The 23,826-nt window shown below is 30.3% G+C and overlaps 1 long non-coding RNA gene across 1 annotated transcript; it reads left to right on the plus strand.

The window, feature by feature from the left end:
• The first annotated feature begins 3,073 nt into the window (after positions 1–3,073).
• On the plus strand, positions 3,074–3,717 carry LOC130665681 (uncharacterized). Its single transcript, XR_008989570.1, has 3 exons — positions 3,074–3,242; positions 3,387–3,511; positions 3,625–3,717. It is a non-coding gene; the product is annotated as an uncharacterized LOC130665681 (long non-coding RNA).
• The last annotated feature ends 20,109 nt before the right edge of the window (positions 3,718–23,826 follow it).

Here is a 23,826-nt window from a genome sequence, read left to right on the forward strand (position 1 = left end):
ATAATGTCCAGGGCCTGGTACTGTGTATGAAAAAAAAAATAAAAAAAAAAAAAAATTTTTTTGAATTTAATGAACGAAAAATCAGTAAAATCACGGAATACAGCGGAGGAAACGTGTTGAAAATGATTGAGCGTTGATTTTTAAATTTCCTAAAGTTATTCCAAAAAAAAAATTTTTGGAAAATTTTTTTTTTTGAAATTTTTTTTTTTGAAAAAAAATTTTTTTCTTTTTTGAAAATTTAAGCACTGTCTCTCAGGTAGGAAAGAACAACTGGGCAAGGTTTGGACCAAGCCTTGGCCAAGCGTCACTAGGATTATGCAAGGCTTGGCACGTGCCTTGGCTGAGCATTGGGCCAAGGATTGGTCCAAGCTTTGGATGATAACAATGTCCCCAGCCTTGGGGAACGAAATATCAAGCCTCGGCCGAGTCTTGGGAAACAAAAAATTGAGTCTTGGCCAAAGCTTGGGAAACAAAAAATCAAGCCTCGGCCAAACCTCGGGTAGCAAAAAATCTAAGGCTCACCCAATGCTCGATCTAAAATATTATTATTTAAATTAATAAATATAATTAAAAAAAAGTTTGATCACACTTTTATCGACATTACATTGGAGTGTAATTAACTAATTACTGAATTAATGGGAAATAACGAATAAAATTATTTGGGGGCTACCGGGGTTCGAACTGAGATCCTTCTGATTACTAGGCCGGGACGCTATCCACTGTGCTAAATCTGATGTCCAAATAATCATGATTTTTTTGCTTGTTAATTATTTAAATACAATTTAATTCAAAAATATTAAATCGTAAAGATGAGGTGAACTGTAGTTTTATTTAATGAACAAAATTGTCTGATGAGTAATGACATATTTTTATTAGCACTACTAGGGAAGGGGGGGGGGGCAAAAGGGGGTAGGGTAGGCAAAACGGAGTACCCCCAAAATATTAAAAAAAAAAATGTTTTTTTTCGTCTAATTGCTATAAATCCGATATATTTGCGCATTTTTAGCACTACGCATGACACCTGGGGCAAAATGGATCATCCAAAAATTCTGAATAAATGATTCTTTCATATTTTTATCGTCAAATTAAAAAAAATGTAATATATTAATTCATTTTTCGGCTGATTCTCTATAGCTGTGGCAAATTCGGCCACTAAAAATATTCGAAAATAATATTTTATTTTTTTATTGATAAAATTTTTGAAATAATGCAAAATAATCTGTAGTCTAAAAAATCAAAAAACACGTTTTTTGGGTTCACAATAATGACAAATAAAAAATATGGAATTGTTTTTTTTTATTACATAACAATTAGTAATTAAGCTAATCGAGGGGAAACGATTTATTACACCTAAAAAAATTTTTTTGAGTATTATAAAACCAAAAATAATTGTCAAGAGAAAGAAATACATTCTTAATGATGAAAACAATTTAATAAAAAAAAAAATTATCATTTATTGGAGGGGGGCCTCTCTGCCCCACAAAAAAATTTTTTTTTTGCCTTTGTATCCACCAATGATGTGAAATGTAATTTTTCTTTATGTATATTACATATAAAAAATTTGAATTTAATGAAATTTGATCAACTTTCAGAAATTTTTTTTTTCCACTTTTTTAAAGGATACCCCATTTCGCCCGCCGAAAATAAAAATTTCATGTTAACTAAAGTTTTATACATAGCAATAACTAATTAAATGAAAATTATTGTATATCAAACAATTTTACTTTTTTGAAAATTTCAACTCTTGATATTAATCGTATACTCGGTAGACCGTTATGCCCTGGTCTTTTCTATATACATATATAAAGATACATGTAAAGTTGATAATTTTAATATTAAATAAAAATTTAACCCATGCTGAGGCATTGGCCAATGGTCAGCTGCCAAGGCTCGGCTTGACAAAAATTAAACTATCGGACCCAGCCTCGACCGATCCTTGGGCCAATGGTCAGCGGCCAAGGCTCGATTTAACCAAAATTAAACTATCAGGCCTGGCCCTGGCCGAGGCTCGGGCCAATGGTCACTACCCAAGACTCGATTTAACAAAAATCAAAACATAGGGCCTGGCCCTGGCCGAGGCTCGGGCCAATGGTCACCACCCAAGGCTCGGCTTAATTAAACGAAACCATTGGACCAAGCCTCGGCCTAGACTTGGGCCAATGGTTAGCTGCCAAGACTTGGCTTAACGTAATCAAACCATTGGCCCAAGCCCTGGCCGAGGCTTGGGCCAATGGTCAGCTGCCGAAGCTTGGCAAGTGACAACAGGGCCAAGGCTCGGCCTATGGTCAGCCTTGGCGATTCCTACCTGGACTGCAATAAAAATGTGGACAAAGCTCAGAAAATTTTTTTTTCTCATTTTGTTAAAGATTATGAGCTTTTCAGAGCAAAAAACGTGATCCTTTAATTTTTTCAAAAATTCGATCGAGTGAAACAAAAAAACAGCTGGCTGGATTAATCTGGCTCTTTGTAGGGTTTTTGTGGACATATTAAACTGTAAAAGGCACACTTAACATTATTGGTTTCCACAATATTTTCGATCCAGAACTTGATTTTCCAAAAAAACACCAAAAGCCCTTTTTTTGTTGCATTTTTAAATTCATGTGACGAAAGGAAAAATTTTTTTTTCGATAAAGTAATGGCTAGTCGTTAAAGGGGAATTATTCAAGTTTTTGAAATCCATGCACACACACACCTGCGCAGACATGCACACACTCACACGGTAATAGTTACCATCTTCGATTGTAACAATTATAATTTTTAATAATTGCAATTAGCATCTTCGATAGTAACCGTTACCATTATCAATTGTAATTGTTATCATTTTCAATGGTAACACTAATTATTTTACCGGTGAAAAATTTTATTACCATTTTAAATAGTGAAAATTAAAAATTTTGTATGTTAAATACACTGATAGAAGGATTTGTTTGTATTTAATAAATCAATTTATTAAAATCTTTTTCAGATATTTTTTTGGGTGGAAAAAATATTTTTTTACTATTAACAATATTCGTTAGTATTAACAAAATCTATTTTTTATGAGAACAAAATTTTTGTAACTATTAAGAAGCTTTAATATATTAAAAAAAAATATTTATTTCCACCAAATAAGATTTGTTAATAGTTAAAAAATATTTTGTTGGTGGTCGGTGTTGATAGATGGCTATACTTAAAAACAATTAATAAAATGGAAGCTTTGCTACAATCGTGGGATTTAAGTGAGTTATACTCGATTTTTTGTGGTAAGTTGACAGTTATATATAAGGTATATTCAGTAGCATCAGTACTTAACCTATTCATTGTCTTGTCATCCTATTTTATTTTTTATATTCCGTTTCTAAAATTAACACTAAATTTATGAATTTACTTTTGTATTCCCACTCTAGTAAACCATATAACTGACTTTGAAATCCTTGGTGAATTCCTTACTAAAACTCGAGAAGAGACCCAAAAAGAAGTAATCCCTAGTGTTTGTTTACGACTTCGTTTAAATAAAAAATATAATGAATATGTAGGTTTCTTTTATATTTTACAACTATTTATTTTTTTAAATTCAATTCATTATTCTCAAAAAATTATTTCAAATAATTTTATTATTGATAAATAATTTTATTTTATTTACAGATTTCCCATCACGAGAAGATTAATGTAAAACTTTTCTAAAAATAATAAGAGGAATTTTTTAAATATTAATAATCCAGTGTGTAAATACTAATAAATGAACTATTAAATATTAATAAATCATTTTTTATATGTTAATAAATTATTTGTTAAATAGTAATAAATATTTGGTTAGCACAAAAAAATCGCTGCTAATAAATGATTTATTAACTGTTAATAAATATTTGTTAAGGACCTATCCTCTAATAAATTATTTATTAAATATTAACAAATCTTTTTAAATACAAAAAAATCCTTCTATCAGTGTAGGATAATTAATTTCTCTCCGTGTACTCTCTAAAGATGAATTAGTGAAAATAATTGAATATTCATTAATTCGATGTGCAAATCGAACCACTAATTCCAAAAAGTGGTTTGATTAGCACTCCGCATTAGTGAATATTCACTTATATATATTTCACTTATTCAAATAAAATTATTAATCATAATCAGTTTGATTTTGAATTTTATAGGTCTCATAATTGTTACTGCTAAAATATATTACACACATTTGAGTGGTAATTCATTGATAACTAATCTTATGATAGCTTCTGCCAAAGAGCACTCATTACTTATGTCAGTGAGCGCGTCATTATTCAAAGTACATTTGATAAATGCGCCACAGCGATACAACAAAGTACTCAAATCATTTGATAATTCTATTAGAACACAATCACGCTTACAATAAAAGTAAATAAAACACAAATAATATTCTAACCATGGAAGACTTGAAAACAAAAAAGGCGCAATTGCATCAGTTACAATCACAATTATTAGAGAAAAATGACAAGCGGCTGAGGCAGCCGTTCGGCACGCGCGTGGCTCGGGCGATCACCGAAGTTAAGTAGCATTGAGCATGGCCACTACTTGGCTGGGTGACCGTTTAGCCACGCGTTGGGTTTGAACGAAGGTCTCTGACCGTTAGGCGCGGGATGAAGATCCAGTGATCGGTAAAATGGGAATTTTATCGATCACTGGAGCTTCACCCAAACCGAAACTGTACTGGATAGGTTTTCTCTGTGGTTTCCCTACGCCACTACACCTCCATTGCACAAGGGAGGTTGTAGGGCATCACCGTAATGATGCAGTACAGTATAAGCACAAGTCGGGCCACAGCCGCACAATGAAGGCAGAAATAAAAAGTAAAGCAGTTGCAATATAAAGGCAAAAAGTGTAAAAAGCCGTTACTACGGCTATATACTAGAAAAACAATTAAAATAAAAAATAGAAAAAAATGACGAGATAACACTCAAATCCGAAGAAATAGAACAGCTACAAACACTATTAGTACAAACACTATTACTACAAAAAAGCGTTGAGGTAACAATTAAAAGCAGAGAAGTGCAACAGCTAAAAACACAGTTAGAAGAGAATGATAGAAAAATAAAAACCCTAAAAGAAAAAATGAAACAGCAAAATCCACAGTCAGAAGAAAAAGGAGTAGAAACATTTAAAAATGAAGTGAAATCAGCTACATCTTTACTTAGTACCCGGGAAAAAATGTTCAGGCCTGATCAGACATGAGCAGGCATGAGTCTTCAGGCCTGATCAGACATGAAAAATGACCATGCCTGACCAAGCCTGATCAGGCATATTCAGGTCTGATCAGGTCTGTTCATGCCCATTCTGGTAAAACAATTATATATAAAAAATGGTCCTATGTAATTATATATAATTATGCATAACTATATACAATTATATATAATTATTTCTATAAGAATGAAAAAAAAATAAAAAATATGGGAGTGTCTAGGATTCGAACCGTGGACCTTGCGCTCGAAAGTTCGCCTCGTTACCTGTTGACCTAAGAAATTGAGTTGAAAAATAGGTCTCATACGAACTTCAAGTACTGAAAGTCTTAAGACTCATGCCTGTTCATGTCTGATCAGGTCTGATCCTTTTTTTCCGGGTTATACGTGATAGATTCTTGGTCAAAAAAATTTTATATCTATGAACAGATATGAACAGACATAACTAGGCATGAACAGGCCTGATCAGGCCTGAGCTTATTCAACGCTTCAGACATGAACAGACATGAACAGGCATGGTCAGGCATGAACAGGCCTGAACAGGCATGGACAGGTATGATTAGTCCTGAACGCATATAACGCTTCAGACATGAACAGACATGAACAGGCATGGTCAGGCATGACCAGACCTGAGCGTATTTAACGCCTCAGACACGAACAGGCATGGACAGGTATGATCAGGCCTGATCATGTCTAATTTCAGGCCTGATCATACATGAACAGGCATGGTCAGGCCTGATCATACATGAACAGGCATGGTCAGGCCTGATCATTTTTTCCCGGGTAATCTTTGAAACATGAGGCAATGTCAAACCCTTGTTGAGGATAATCTTTTCTCTGATAATTTACCTACGATGGAAAACGAATCTGACTTTGCTTGTAGCTTATTAAATCACTATACAAATGATAATAAAAACAAAAATTACAAAGCTTATTTTGACAAATTAATTAGCTACGTTTATAATGAAATGTTTGAAAATTTCGATCCAAAAACCTATGATAGTCAACATTTATATTATACTCAATACTACGCAAGATTTTTTGTTTTATACGCTTATCATATAGAAGAAGATGGAGCAGCCGAATTCTATAAAGAAAAATGTTATCCTGTCATCGCCAAGCTGTTGCCAAAATTAAATCATATTGTCGATACAAAGATTGAGGGTATTGATAGTCTTGTTGCTAATGTCACGCGTCTGCCCGACTAGAATTTTTCATAAGGGCCTGACGAGGTCCTTATCGGGTTAACCTTATTTCAAATAAGGTCCCGATCAGGGTATCCTGACGAGGATCCTGATATGGATGAAACGCTTAAGACCCATGAGGTCCTTATCAGAATTGCCTTATCAGGACCTTACCAGGATATCCTCATCACGTCCTTATCAGGATTGCCTTATCAGGTCCTTACCAGGATATCCTCATCAAATCCTTATCAGGATTACCTTATTAGTAATTATTTTTAAAAAAATATTAAATTGCAAAAAAAAATAAGAGAATTTTAATTCGATCGAGAATGTTATCTATTGTATTGAGAGCATTGATTAGAGAAAGTAAACATATTTTTTATTGATGAAAAAATCCCGATAACTGCTGGGCTGGTACCTGCGTTCTTTCGATTCAAAGTCCTCGATGCTATCCACTGGGCTGACATACACATGTGATCTTGAAAGTGTAAATATAATATTCATTATGATGTCAAAGAATAAGTGATAAAGAAGTAAAAAATCTGTGCTACAATGATTGACGTGATTTTTATATAATATTCTTTTGTACTTTTTTAAATTTTTAGCCTGTAAATGAAATATTTGAAGGGATGGGATAACTTTTTTTTTGAATAAGGATATCCAGATAAGGTCCTGATCAGGAACTTGTCAGGTTGATCCGATGGCAAATAACTTTTTTGTTAATAGAGATATTCTGACGAGGTCCTAATCGGAAACTTGTCAGGTTGACCCGATGGCAAATAACTTTTCTTTTAATAGAGATATCCTGACAAGGTCCTAATCAGGAACTTGTCAGGTTGACCCGATGGCAAATAACTTTTTTTTGAATAAGGATATCCTGACGAGGTCCTGATCAGGAATTCGTCAGGCTGACCCGATGGCAAATAAATTTTTTTTTGAATAGGAATATCCTGATGGGGTCCTGATCAGGAACTCGTCAGGTTGACCTGATGGCAAATAACTTTTTTTTGAATAAGGATATCCCGATGAGGTCCTGACAAGGAACTTGTCAGGTTTGCCTTAATAAGGCAAACCTTATATCAACCTGATAAGCTCCTTATGGTACTTCAGGCAAATCAGGAAGGAATTCTAGTCGGGATGTTAGGCAATTATCTCTATAACAAAGACGAGTATGATAAAGATGTAAAGAGTGATGAAATGGAAACATTCCGTAGATTCGTTGAGACAGAAAAACTAATAGACCATAGTTCATCGACATATTTAAATGCCGAATATAAGTTTTACCTTAGATTGTATGAGATTATAGTTTCAACTTTGGGATAAATAAATTATTTATTATTTTCATGATTAATCGCGAAATAATCAATCATTGTTGAGTGCGATTAAAAACCAAAGAATTACACGGAGAGAAATTTATGAGAACAGTTATAATGTATTATAGAAATGGTTACCATGTCTTATGGTAACAATTTTTTTTTAAATATTGATTATTAGAATGACATCCACACTAATTTTGATAATCATTCCTACATAATACTCATTTGCTACACGCAGAGTAAACTGGGAATTTTTCCAATTTTACTTGGAGAAAATTTCTTTGTTGGCATTGTAAATTTTACTATGTCAACATGTGAATTGTCACTATGTTACATGGTAAATTTTGCTTTGTTACATAGGAATTATTCCTATATTGACAATGTAAATTTTCCTATATCAACATTGGAAAAATAAGTGTGTAATATAGTAACAATTCCTATGTTGACATTGAAAAAATTCCTGTATTAACATTGCTGGAATTCCTTTAATAACATAGGAAATTCTTCACTGTCAACATGGGAACATTTCCTATGTTAACATGGAAATTATTCCCATGTTAACAAAGTAGAAATTCCCATGTATTTAAAAATGAAAGATTAAAATCAAAATTAATTCATTGAATTGATGATTATATATACCGTCGAAAACACGATGTAATTGATTTTTACGTACTCGAAATATTAATCGAATTTATAAAAACATTTGTTCATTGGTAGGTACTACAAAAAAATTTTAATTGAATTACAAAAAATATTTTCGGAAACTTTGAAATTCTATTTTCGTAAATCTTAAAGCCTTCACACATCCCTATTTTTTTGCTTTAATAAGGCCTAAATGATAAAAATAACCAAAATATTTGGTATTTTAGTGGTTTTAGCTTCTTGTGGACTTTTTCCGTGCAACATAGCAATTTTTCCTATGTTGACATGGAAATTATTCCCATGCCAACATGGAAATTTTTACTATGTCAACATAGGAATTTTTATTATGTTAACAGAGGAATTTTTTTCCTTGTCAACATGGGAAAAATTCCCATGTCAATATAGAAGAAATTACTCCAGTAACATGAGAAAAATTCCTATACTGACATAGTAAAAATACCCATGTCAATAAAGGAATTTCAGCAAAATGTTAACAGAGAAATTTTTCCATCTCTACATGGAAATTTTTCCAATGGCAATATGGAAGATATTCCTATAATATATGGCTAAAATTCCTATAAAATATGGTTATATTCTCCTTTTTCCCTACATGGAGAGAATTTTATGGTAAAAGCTACCATCAAGTTATAGTACAATTTTTAAACTAAATTATATGATTGATAATATCACTTAAATTATTAAATAAACAATTTGAATGGTAGTATCTACCAACTATATGGTAAAATTTACAATTATTTATGATAACTAGAAATTATAACTTTCATTGTCTTAAATAATTACTACTATTATAAAAAATCGTAATTCTTAATAACCTGATGGTAATAGTTACTATCAGTCTAAACAATGATGACCATCTAAGCTAATAAAAAATTAAAAGATCAGCGTTATTGTCTGACGCTTGTCTATGCATAGAGACACTCAGGCATCATCCTGAAAATGGTCAGACTTGCTTCCTAGGACCTTAAAACGTCGACATCTGATGAAAACTCGGTTTCCGAAAATCGGACCGAAACCAATAACTTCCCGAATTTTTGAAAATTTTCAACTTTCTTAGCGGGAAGTTAAAAAAACCATTATAGATTATCTTATTTTATAGAATAAATGAATATACAGTCAACACGAGGGACTTTATTCTGTCAAGGTTATATTGTTCACCCAAAAAATAACATTTAGTAATGACTTGAATAATTTTTTTCTTTGTGTATAGAGTCAATGAAAGGTTTAGGCTCTTAATAATACCCAATTTGACGATAAAAAAATAGTCCCGGATATATTCTTCTAAAGGGAAAAAAGGAGAAAAATACTGAATAAATTATTTTCCACTATGTGCGTTCATCCGCTTCCAAACTTTGGTGAGAACTAAATTTTGCCAACGTTTACGTTGAATTGCGTTTATTTCATTTTTTTTTTTGAACGAAGTTCCTTATGGCGCGTTGTGGAAGGGTACCCTAGCCGGCAAAAAACGTCCGTAACGCGAGGTCCAAAAATCGTAACCTTTTTATGTATAGTCTATGTATGGTGGCTATACACTGTCTAATGTATATAGTCTGTGGGATGACTGTTATTATTATTGCCGTTTGCTATTATTATTATGATTCGAAAATTACACCATCTGGTGGTCAAAAGTGGAACCATCTGATCACTACTCAGAGAGAAGACTTCTCTCTGCACTACTACTACGCTAAACGCAGGGAGGCTATACACAGGATTGCGAATTCTTTAATGAGAATATTTGCAATCAAAAATTGAATTTTCAATCCGTAATTGAAATTACATCGATTAAAATTACAAAGTTAATTTTTAATTGAACAACTTGAATTGAAAAATTGAAAAATTAATTTAAATATAAACACGTGGGATTAAGAATCGAAAAACCAATTTTTAATAAGAGAAGTGAAATTGAAATTTAAAAAAAGTAGTTTTTAAATTGACACGTGGGTCTAAAATTTCAAAAATTAATTCTAATTCAGATACGTGGGATTAAAAATTAAAAAATTACTTATTAATTCAAACACATGGGATCAAAAATTGAAAATTATTTTTTAATTCAGATTCGGTAGGCAATCAAATAAGTAATCAAGACAAAAAATTTGACAGCGCTTATAACAGGAAAGAATACTGTTTTACTTGATCTTCAAGTTTGAATATTTTTAAACTTACTGTTGATCGTCAGATATAATAGAATTTGAATTAAGAAGATCATGCATAGTTAAGACATTTGAGCATTAAATTTTTTGAATAATTTTCAGCGTAAGCAGAGAATTTAAAATTAAACTAACACAATACGATGTTCAGAATTAAAAATATTTTATTTAATTTTTTTATTCGAAAATAGAAAATTTAGAAACAGAATGTAATTTTCTAATCCCCTTTAGCTACGGCTAATTAAAATTTTTGATTGACTTTTCAATTATTAGATATGGAATTAGAGATTAGAAAGAAATTTTTTAATCTGGTTTTCCGAATTGAAATTTTTTATTTAATGTTTTATTTGAAAACGTAGATTTAAAAATTAAGTTAGATTAACGTAGATTTAGTTATTCAATTAGAAAATTACAAAATCATTTTTAATTTGTTGTTATTGGATTATGAAATATAAAAAAAAATTTAATTGAAACACTAATGCAATTATAAATTTAATGCGCTATTTGCAACTCTGGCTATACACTATGTATACACGGAAAAAAATGTGTAGTTAAATTTACTACAAATGGAGTTCCATTTACTACACTGACTAGTAATATATAGGATAACTACACGTTTAGTAACAGTTACTAGTACACTGTGGTACACAACCTGTAGTACCATTTACTACAGTAAGTAGTAATAAGAACTAGCATTAAATAACCACTGTGGTTCATTTTACTCCACAACATAGTAGAATATATTTTATTCGTAATGTATTAATTAAATATCTGTTAGATAACGATCATTAGTTTTTATGATATTGAAAACGTTATAAAAATGTAAAAATTAATCTTAGATTCTTCAGACTTACAGTATATCAAATTAAAATGATATAAAAATGAATTTATTAATGAATAACTTAAAATAATAAGGACTTAAATTTCAAAAGCCTACTTTTTATCAATACCCGATAATGATAATTTTAAAAATATATTTGTAATTAATAAATTCTCGTATAAGCATAAACTTAGAATAATTAAGTATTAATTTTTATTAATAGAAAATATAAAAAACATCGATTTAAAAGTTATAATTCTAATAAATAACAAATACTCAATAGGCAATGATTAGAAAAATTGCATTAAAATCACGATTCACTGATAAGAGCATAGAAATAAAATTTAATAGAAGTTGTAGGTGAGGTAAGCAAAAGGAAGAATGACAGGTAATACAAAACAAATTTTTTTGTATTATATTTGTTATATATATATTTTTTTTTAATTTTGTAAATTATAATTGCACGCCTCGATTTTTAATTATGTATATAAATATTTTTAATTATATATATTATTATTTATAATGTTTTATAATATTATTTATAATAATAAATACAATGACACAAGTTGAGAATACCCACAGAATGGAGTAAAAAAGTTATAGGTGGCGCTGTTATTTTCTTCTTTCAATCATTTTACCACATATTGGAGTAGATTGTACAAGTAATCTGGTATTGTATACTCCAAAAATAGTAACAGATACCAATTCATATAAAATTGTGTGGTTCCCAAAACCACAAAATAAGTATTTTATACTACATTAAGTAGTTGTGGAAACTACAAAGTTTTACCACATTACAGTAGTAAACAGAACTCCTATAGTAGTAAAATATCACGCACACTGTGGCTTATGTTACTACAGTTGTCATTGCGGCGACCACAAAGTGTAGTAAAATTTTTACTAGTTTGGTGTGGTAAATTCTACTCCAGCATTTTTTCCCGTGTAATCAGGAACTTCGTTCCTATCTGGTGTCCCACGACACTACACGATTTTTTTTTTTCTCACGACTTCTAGATGTCAGTACTGGTGTCTTTTTTATTTGAATGGCCACTGAAATTCTAGATACTAAAACGAATAGACTGATTTGAAAGTACGGCGGCAATCGAAAGTGCTCACTAACATTTAGAGCTTTATTTTAAAACGTGATGAAGATTATGTTGAATCGGTGGAATAAACTTTTTTTTCCCATATTTATGTAAATTTAAATAATTCTTTTCGTCTGCTTATAAATAATTGAAATAATAATTTTTATTGTTATCAATATTTTTATTTTATTGTTAGACATTTTATTTAATTTTTTTACTTTTTATAGTTATTGTTCGTTTTTGTAAAATTAAACAAATGAAGAACAATAAAAATAATTATTTTCAAACAGACGGAAAAAATTAATTGAGTGTCTAAAATGTACTGGTGCTTAGGAAAAGGGCAGTAACTTCACTCACTGCTTTTCTATTTAACGAATGTTAAATTAACATTGGTAAGATAGAAAGACAGTAATTGAACTCACTGCCCTTTTCCTAAGCATAGCAGTGTAGTTGATGCGCAATAAATATTTAGTAGTTCCAGAATCCACCGCTAAGATACGCATGGGCGCATATTTTGTTCCTCCGTAGATACATGTGATCCACCTTTTATACGCCAATCGAATGCGCGATTGAGGTTGTAACTTCAACAATTTGATTCTGGATTGATATCGTTCCGTCAGGGACAATAGCTAAGTAATTAAATTATTTAATATTGAACAAATATATTGCATTAATGAAATGTAAATATTTTCGTGTTTAAAAAGAAAAAAAAATTATTTGAACACATGGAAATCTCATGGTCCGAAAACATGTCTTTTCGCACTGGCGATTTGCTGATTCACTTTTTTATATTCTGTAATCTTGGTGGTGTGCGGATTGTTCAAGGCATCGGCAATAAAGAGCATGAAAAAACCCCAATCTCTTGAAGCAATAGGTCTTTCGCTTCCCGCAAACTTCATCTTTCATCGCAATTTCGCCCCTTTGTAAATCCTCGATCTCGCTATTTATTTCTTCCAGTTTTAATGAATTAGTTTTGAATTGTAAAAAAGTTGGAAAATTCAAATGTGCACAACTCATTTGCTCATTCAATAGTAAAAAACATTTCCCTGAGCAAAAATGACTTAAAAATAAAAATCTGGAAAACTTTTGACCCTGCAGGCCAGCCTTAAAACTTCTCGCTTTTTTCAAGCTCGAAGAGCTCGAAAATGTTACTGTGAATACACTTTTGAGTTCAAAAATATTCATTACTGCATCGGGTTTTTCTAGCTCAAAGAGCCCGAGAAAAAGTTGCCTTGTTTTACACTACGAAAATTCAAATAATCAAAAATAATTTGGAAAAAGTAATAACTCTTAAGCAGATGTTGGAGGGTCTTTTATAACCGATTGATACTGATATTAATGTATGCAATTTTTCAGCCGAAATAATCGATGGAGAAATTTGAAATTTTGCAGGGATACTCAGTAAATCATTTCTAGTTGAGCTATTCTCCTCTTTTTATTCTAAAAATTAAAAAAAAAATATTAAGTTTTGTTAAGTAGTGGAATTGAAGAGGCGAACCTCACGTGTATCGTAAAATCTACTGTATTATTTTTTCACGACTATAGTACCATCAAAAAGCTGAGAACCACGATGATGCCGGATTTTGGCACTTATAATTACAATTTTAATTAATAATAAAGATAAATTATTGAAATAACTAAAAATTTTGAGGTTACATGTCACAAAAATAATATGTAAACAAAAACATCGAATTCGTGTATTTTTTTTTACGATTATTGTTTATAAAATGCAAGGTTTGTCAGAAATAAATGTAAGTAATTGAAATAAAGAGTAAAAGAAGTTTTAAATTGGATCAAAATGGAACGGAAAACGATTTTTTTTATTACGTTTAATTTTATCGAATTTTCGTAGCCCAATCAATGGCTTAACTTTTTTTAACTCAAACAGTTTGAAAATGCTTGTGTGGAAAAATATTATTGAGCTCCAAGTACTCAAAAACAGCGGGATGTTTTAGAGGTGACGCATAGGATCAAACTGATTTCAAGTTTTTTAATTTGTGAATTATAAAAAATGATTTAGGATTGATAAATAATTAAAAATTTGATGTAATACTAAATGATTGCAACATTTATTAGTGATGGAGGTTCCGTTTATGATGTTGCTTCTACCATATTTAAACGAAATTCCCGATGAAAAAAGATTTTACCTAATCATATATGATCATGCATAATTGTCTATATATGATCAGATCCAAAAATTGGCCAGGTCTAATTATATATAGTCAGATATGTTTATACATGATCATATATGATTATGTATAATCATGCATGAACGAATATAGTCATTTTTAGAATCTCATTTAGAATATCTGTAAATTATTAATTAAGTAGTTTAATTAGGATTTATTGTCTTCATCAATATCACTGTCGGTTAAAATTAAATAAAAAAAAAAAAAAAAAATTATTAACCATCGACAATTATTTTACTACGAGGTCACCCATCCAATTAATGTCCCACGCCGATGCTGCTTAACTTTGGTTATCGATGGTTTGTAGTCTGATCCTCTAGTCTGTTATACACTTACAATTAAGAAACGTTTATGGCATTACTTACCTCAAATAATCAAAATGATACTTTATACTTTTAAATTGCTGCCGAAACCTTTGAACATTTTTTAAGTATTGGGGATTTAAGTTTGATTGATAGTTGACGGAATAAAAATTTAATAACATTGATATTAAAAAATTGTCATATTATTTAATATATATATATATATATTAAATAATATGACAATTTTTTAATATCAATGTTATTAAATTATATATATATATATATATTAGACTGGGCCAAAAAAATTGACTATTTTTTTTTTTCATAGCTATATCGAAAATATTATTCAGAATGACAAAAAAAAAATTTCATGAAAGTTTGAGCCCTTAAAATTAATTTTAAGAGGTCTATCATCGCAATTTTTAATTTTAATTCATAATTTGATGTTTTACGTCAGAACTGCTAAAACATTCGAGTAAAAAAAATTCATTTCCAATTATTCTTATGTAAAATTAAATTCCCTACAAAAAAGGTCTGATTAAAAATTTTCGTCAGACAAGCCGTTTCCGATTAATTAAGCTTAACAAATTGATATATTTTTTCGATTTAACATTTTTACTTTTGAATTTTGTAACTGACAAATCAATAAATATCTAATAAAGACCATGACAGATTTTCGAAAGAAATTTAAGGCTCTACAAAAAAGGCCTCTTAACATATTTTGCTAAATTCACTCCTTCGAAAGTTATTTACGTTATTGAAATCGTTTTGACTCAAATTCAACCTTGAATAACTTTCGAAGGAGTGAATTTAGCAAAAAATGTTAAGAGGCCTTTTTTGTAGAGCATTAAATTTCCTTTAAGAATCTGTCATGATCTTTTTTAGATATTTCTTGATTTGTCAGTTACAAAATTCAAAAGTAAAAATGTTAAATCGAAAAAATATATCAATTTATTAAGCTCAATTAATCGGAAACGGCTTGTCTGACGAAAATTTTCAATCAGACCTTTTTTGTAGGGAATTCAATTTTACATAAGAAAAAGTGGAAATGAATTTTTTTTACTCCAATGTTTTAGCAGTTCTGACGTAAAACATCAAATTATGAATTAAAATTAAAAATTGCGATGATAGACCTCTTAAAATTAATATTAAGGACTCAAACTTTCAAGAAATTTTTTTTTTGTCATCCTGAATAATATTTTCGATATAGCTATGAAAAAAAAAAATAGTCAATTTTTTTGGCCCAGTCTAATATATATATGTGTGTGTGTGTGTGTATGTATGTGTGTGGGTGACCGGTCTATATCTTTTTAACTAATGAACCGATTTGGATGGTTAAGGCGGCAATCGAAAGAGCATGTTGGCCATCAACTTTTCTAAAAATTTCAGATCATTTGATCAAGTAGACTCGAAAATATTGGCGAATTACGGAAAAAAAAATTTTTTTTTTTTTTTTTTTTATTGATTTCTTAGAAACGACTTGAACGATTGACTTTAAAATCTAATCAGCTCTAGAACTCACTAAAACGCGTCGATTGCCGCCTTAGCCATCTCAATCGGATAATTCGTACGAGAGTTATCGTGGGCGAAAGAAATGGGAAAAAACGGTTTTTTACGAATATCTTTGAAACAGCTAAACTCAATAATTCCGAAATTTGATCAGTTTTATAATTCGTTGAAACGCGTCGATTGCCACCTCAACCATCAAAATCGGTCAATTCGTTCCTGAGATATCGTGAGAGAAAGAAATGCTAAAATCGGTTTTTTTCGAAAACAATGGAATACAAACGTATTTTCGAGCTCGGAGAGCTCAAAAATGTATCCACAACAATGTATTCGAGCTCAAGGAGCTCGAAAACAGCGGGAAGTTTTGGGGCTGGCCCGCAGGGTCAACCGATAGACAGATTTTTTGGATTGTTTTTAAAAGCTCAGAAGTTGAATAAAATTGGACAAAAACAACCTTGAAGTGTATTAGGCCCGAGTCGAAAAATAATTCCGGATTTTGGCCTCAACAGTGGATTTTGGACTCATTCAGGTCTCATTCGGCAGTTTTTGTCGGCTAAGTCTCAATCAAGCCTCAACAGCTTAACTAATTGGTTAAGTCTCATTCTGCCCTCAACCCTCGCGGTCTTGAAACCACAATAAATCCACCGTGGATCCACTGTGGTTTCACCGTGGATCCACCGTGGTTTTGTGACATTTATCCACCGTGGTTCCACGGTGAAACCACTATAAATCAACTATAAATCCACGGTGGATCCGCGGTAAAACCACGGTGGATCTACGGTGGTTTCCACAGTGGATCCACGTTGAAACCACGGTGGTTTCCACCGTGGATTCATAGTGGTTTTATGGTTTTTTTTGTCGTGTTTGCAGTACGTTTTCAACGTACTTTTATGGTATAGTTATACCGTTTAATACATAAGCACTAACTAAAAATAGATTTTACCAACTATCAAATAAAAAAAATGAAAAATTCGAGAGTGAAACTACAATTGAATTACGATGTAAAGCTATAAGTCTTAAAAAATTAAATTTACTATAAACTAGATTCATCTTTGCTGGGTTGATAGTAAGTGACCGAAGACCGATTTTCACATGCCTTAGCGCGAAAGCGCGTATGTATATTTTGATCTCACCTCAAAATTTATTTTTTGTACTTTGACAAAAATAGTTCAAGAAAACATTAATGTCATAGTGTAATACAAGATACCCCTGTATTACTATCAAAAATGGATTATCACCTCTCTGCTAACATTCAGCGGGTAACGCATTCCATGAATGCTTCAAGATCAGAATTTATAACTTCTAAAATAAGTATCTTACCAGGGACACTACAAAAGGTGGGCGCGATCTAGTGGTGAGCACTGAACTACTTCCGCTGCTGCTGCTGAGCATCATAACTTTTTAAATCAATAATCATTAGGATTAAATATATATTCATTAATCTCGAACAAATATAGGTATATATATATATATATATATATATATATATATATATATATATATATATATATTTATTCTAAATGGATATATTTTTTTGTGTCTAAGTTATATTTATTAGAGTTGATATAATAATATGTTGCTTTAATATTTGGGGTTGTTGGAACTGTAAAATAATTTAGTTGTCTATTAAATAAATATTTTCTTAACTTAACCAAATGATTTTATTATCTTAGAGAGAGAATTATTAATGTCAACCAAATAGAGTCTATTAAATCATTTATTAAAAATTGAGAAAATAGATCATGTTAACGTAATAAAATTTAGTTGTCCCAAATCAATTTTAGTTTAATAGAATTTAACAAAACCAATTTAATTGCCGCAGAGGAATTTTTTTCGTGTATTAAAACTTCCTGTAGAAAATTTGTGCAGCTGTGAAAAGTGTTATTTGGAGTTTTTTATATTTATTAAAATTTTTGGCGGATTACGTTGCCGTGTGCAAAATAATTTGTTGCTAGAAACTTAAGTGTCAAGAGACGAATTTATAATGCCGACGATAATTGATACTTCAAAAAAAAATTATGCAAAAAAAAATCGTTAACTAACAAATGCGATTTTAAGCAACAAAAAAATTTTTTTAAGAAATGATTTTTATCTTAAAAATCATTATTTTGATTATTAATTATATTTCCAAAAAAAAGTTTTCAACTATCTTATAAATAACGCATTTGTTTTTAAAAATTTTTTAAACAATTATGAAAAAATTTTTTTTACTTGAGTTAGATTTTTAGAAACGTCTTCATTTATCACTATTTCAACTGAAAAATTCATGTCAAGATCTCGCGTCAAACCACGGTAAAACCACGGAAAAACCACGGTGGATCCACGGTGGATCCACGGTGGATCCACGGCGGATCCACGGAAAAACCACGGTGAATCCACAATGGGTCTAGTGTGGATCCACTGTGGATCCACCGTGGTTTTGTCGTGGATTCACCGTGGATACACTGTGGATTCACCGTGGATACACTGTGGATCCACTGTGGATCAACTGTGGTGAAATGTCACGAAACCACGGTGGATCCACAGTGGTTCCACGGTGGGTCCACGATGTGGTGGTTTCACCGTGGATCCACGGTGGTTCCACGGTGGTTGCAGGACCGCGAGGGTAACGTGAATATGATTATATGAGGCCAAAATCCGTTCAAAATTGCGACTTAAAAACAATATTTCAGTTTCTTTTATTATTGAGGACAAAATCCGTTCATACTTTGGACTTAAAAAGAATACTTTAGTTTTATTTATTATTAAGGACAAAATCCGTTCATAAATGGGACTTGGAAAAAATCATGTTTCATTTTTTTAATAAAAATGAACTTAATAAAAATTTAGAACTTAGTAAAATTTTATGTTGGTATATGTTTTAATCAAATTTATATATCTTGAAAGTTATGTGCAATTGATCTTGAAGTATTCTCTATACACTGAGAGAAAAAAAATTTTTTTTCAAGTATTTTATTTACTTATTTCTGTGAATACTTAAAACAAGAAATTTTTCCTATATTGAAGTATAATATTTCTTATTTTTAGCAACTATTGCTTCGACCTAGTAATATATTACGCAATATAAACGCAAAAAAATATAATGCGTGTAAAAAAAAAATAAATAAATTTAAATGAATAAAGAGACAGAGAAAAAATAAGGCGAGTGAAAATAACAAAGTGTGCAGACGCAGAGTGCGAAAGAAAAAATTAGTACCAGGAGTCACCGCTAGGCGCAGAAGAGCGCTGCAACATTTTCCTAGTTGGACAGTTAGAATAGAAGTAATGTTCCGTTCAAAGGAGTGAAAAGGTCACTCTGTCAACTACTCGCAACAGGACAATATCCTAGTGAAGAGTACAAGTACTCTTGAGGTAAATACTTGAGAGTAGATAGTAAATATTCGCTAATTCAGAGTGCCAACTGTATTTCCTTTTGGAATTTATAGTACGATTGGCTTTTTGAATTAGCGAATATTTACTAATTTTCACTAATTGACTTTTGGAAAATAGGTTTATTAAACATGTTTTCATATTTCGACTCTAATGAATGATTAGTAATTTAATGATAAATAAATGAATTTAAATTAAAAAAACGTTAATTTTGGTCTCGCCCATAAAAAATAAATACGTAAGTTTAACTTCATCTGGGTCTCATCCACAATAACTATACGTGAGATAAACCTCAGTTTGGTCTCACTCATCAGCAATATATACGTGAGGTTAACCTCATCTGGGTCTCATCCACAAGAACTATACGTGAGACAAACCTCATATTGGTCTCATCGATAAGAAATATAGACATAAGGTTAACCTCATGTACGCCTAAATGGGACAAAAGTCGCACGAAATGAGACTAACCTCATCTCAGATTTATATAAATTTTAAATGGTGAGGACAAACTGAGACAAACCTCAAAATCTCTCATTTGAGGTCTAAAACCGGAATTATTTTTCGACTCGGGGGGGCAAGGATTGATTTTTTCGGAAGAAAATTCCCAATTTTTTAATTAGTGAAACCTAAACTTACAATTAACCTTCTCAATAAGACAATTTATAGATAAACTGAGAAAAATATCGATAGCCCAAACTGAGAATCGAACCTAGACCATGTTGGTATCGCACCGAGTGCTCTACCAGTTGAGATATCCGGTACTATACTATATTCCATTCAGTTAGATATTCCGTTCATTGTAGACAATTTTATGTATAAATTTGCTTACCTTCTGAAATGGTAAGAATGAACATTACCGATTTTTAGGCAGATTTCTTTAGAAATCGGCCTATTACAATGGGTCTCATGATCGAATTATCAAAGAATTTTGCCACCATATATCTTATTTTACCTAGTATAGTCAAAAAATACCATCCACTCAAAAGTTTATATATGTATGTATGTACACAGCAAATCCAAGTGTTTTATTTTAAAAAACTTTAAGCATTTAAATACTTGTAGTCACCAACTAAACACTATTTTAGTGTTTAAAGTGTAGTAAACATTTTAAACGTTTAATTTTAACGCACATAAAGTGTTGTAGATAATAAGTGTAGTAGATTTAGTGTCATTAATTAATAATATAAATATTTTAAAATAAAAATAATAATTTTTCCATTGAAGTACAATCAATAAAATTTTTATAATCCCGAGTCGAAATTTAAGTCGTAGATTCAACGTTTTGAACGTTGAAATCGTAGATTCAACGTTTTGAACGTTCAAATCGTAAATTCAACGTATTGGACGTTGAAATCGTAATTTGAACGTATTGAACGTTGAAATCGTAATTTGAACGTATTGAACATAAAAAATATAGATTCAACTGTTTAAAAAAAATATATGATCCATAGTAAAAATTAAAAGTTACGAAAAAATGACATATACCAATGCGTAAAAAATAACCTATGGGCTAAATTTAGCTAAAAGCTTTTCCTAAAGATTTGATTGAGTTAATTTTTAGATACTTGCTTATTCAATCAACTAATAAAATCACAGATGATTGGAATTAAGGAAGTTATTAAATTGAGATTGATTTTTGAGAGTCAAATTCTTATTCAATCTTGATATTTTGAGATCTTTGAAAACTATCAGATTGATTTTCATTTGCATTTCAAAAATATTTTGAAGATTTGGAGCTCATTTATGGATTTTTTCAGTAGGCGATTTCATTTTTGGTGCACAATTTCTAGTTGAATATCAAAATTTTTTTTCAAATTTATAAATTTTTTTGAAAATTTGTAAAAATTGTGATAATCAACTTTTTTTTTTTTAATTGTTCATTTTTTTATGTATTTTTCAAGAAAAAAAAATATATCAATAAAATCAAATAGAAATTTCGTTCAAAAAAATTAAAATTAAAATCATTGGCCCCACTTGTAAATATTTATTGGAAAGAGTTTGAACCTTTTGAGTTGCCGCCTTCAAAACATTCAATACGTTCAAACTACGATTTCAACGTTCAATACGTTCAAATTACGATTTCAACGTCCAATACGTTGAATTTACGATTTGAACGTTCGAAACGTTGAATCTACGATTTCAACGTTCAAAACGTTGAATCTACGACTTAAATTTCGACTCGGGATAATATTTCTAACATTAAAAATGATAGTTGCCTTTGAATAAAAGTTGTTATTGATTGTTGTCATATCCTGGAATCACATTTTTATTATCAGAAGGTTGAGATAATTATTGCATCACACATTCAGCATAAAAGTAGAAATGGAATTCAGTATAAATTAAAAATATATGTGTATTTTTATCCAAAAAAAAAAGCTCTAAAAAATGTTTACCCTTGTATATAGGGGAGAGAGGGGCAAAAAGGGGTACTTAAAGAAATACCAAGTTTTCGAGGACTCAAATACGCTAAATCTTTTTTTTTTAATGATATTCAAAGTAAATAAAAGAAATTTTCAGTTACCGTTGAAAAAAAAAATTTTTCATTTCTGCGGGCAAAGTGGGATACCTCCTTAAAAAAGTAAAAAAAAAATGTCTGGATTTTAAACGAATTTGATTAAGTTGAATTTTTTTGTAAGTAATTTACATGAAGAAAAATTATATGTTACATGTTTATTGGAGACGAAAGAAGAAAAAGAATTTTTAATAGCTTTGATCATAAAACAAACGGCATTAATATGTTATTATTATATTCACAGAAGTGGATTTGGAATGTTTAAAAACCATTTAAAATATCAAATTTTGGGGGTACCCCGTTTTGCCTACCCTACCCCCTTTTGCCCCCCCCCTTCCCCTATTTTGTTTTATAAAAAAGATATATTAAAATATATATGTAAAATATACATAAAAAGTCATATATTGATAAATGTATTGATAATATATTCTAGCAATATATATTTTTTCAATATATTATCATATATTAATACGGCAAAATATAAATATTATTTTATACATTGTACAATATATCACATTATAATATTCATATATTCTATTCTATATGTTTTCACATATAAAGTTTTTTCATGCGGGACATGTTTTTTAGATTAAACGTTTTTTCTGAAAAAGTGTTTAATTCCGAAATATCTGTTTTAATTTAAAACACCTGATCTTTTTTTAAACGTTTAATGTAACAGTAAGCGCTTTATAATAAAACAGGTAGAAGTGTTTTTTTCTTTAAACGGATAAAACGTTTTCGGATTAAATTAATATTGAAATAATAGTCATTAATAAGTTAACTATGAAATTAACCAAAATTCACCCATTTTGACAACAAAAAGTAAAAATTTGGTTTTCAAAAAGTTATCTTTTAGTTATCTTAAATATTACATTTTATCATCATTTTGTAGTTAACATTTTTCTAACTTATATATGTTATCAATTTGTTACTTTATGGGATGACTTCTTGTAAGGACATTAGGGATACATCGCGGTAGAAAATTAGTCGACTTTTTGGAAGTGATGATGGTTAACATTCAACTTTTAAAAGTTAACTTTTTCGATGCCTATATGTTATCGGTGTGCCGCTTGGGGCACCACCACTTTCCAGCACTATTTTACCCTCGTTCCAAAAAAAATTCTCATTAGAAACCAATAGCTCCATAAGAATCAAAAAACGTTTATAAAATGTTCCAAATGAGAGGGTTTTAAACTTTTTCGAAACGAGAATAAAATTTAGTAAAAATTTGTTGTGTGAGGTATGTTTGAAAAACTTTCTTCTTTGAGTTAAAATTCAACTATATAAAGTATTATACTACACTCGGAAAATTAAATAATAGAAACTACTATCTAGTCATGGGAAAATTTTTACCATCAATCCGATAGTAGTGAATATTATCTAGATCATTTAGATTGTAATAATCACCATATTTATAATAACTGGTACAATTCTGTATGTTAACTAGAGTCAATTATTATTATTATTATTCTAAATAGTTATATTTATAATCCAGATGGTAACAGCTACCATCAGAAATTATAATTGTTACCATCCTGATAGTAACT

This window comes from Microplitis mediator, chromosome 3, assembly GCF_029852145.1.
Source record: "Microplitis mediator isolate UGA2020A chromosome 3, iyMicMedi2.1, whole genome shotgun sequence".
NCBI lineage: Eukaryota > Metazoa > Arthropoda > Insecta > Hymenoptera > Braconidae > Microplitis > Microplitis mediator.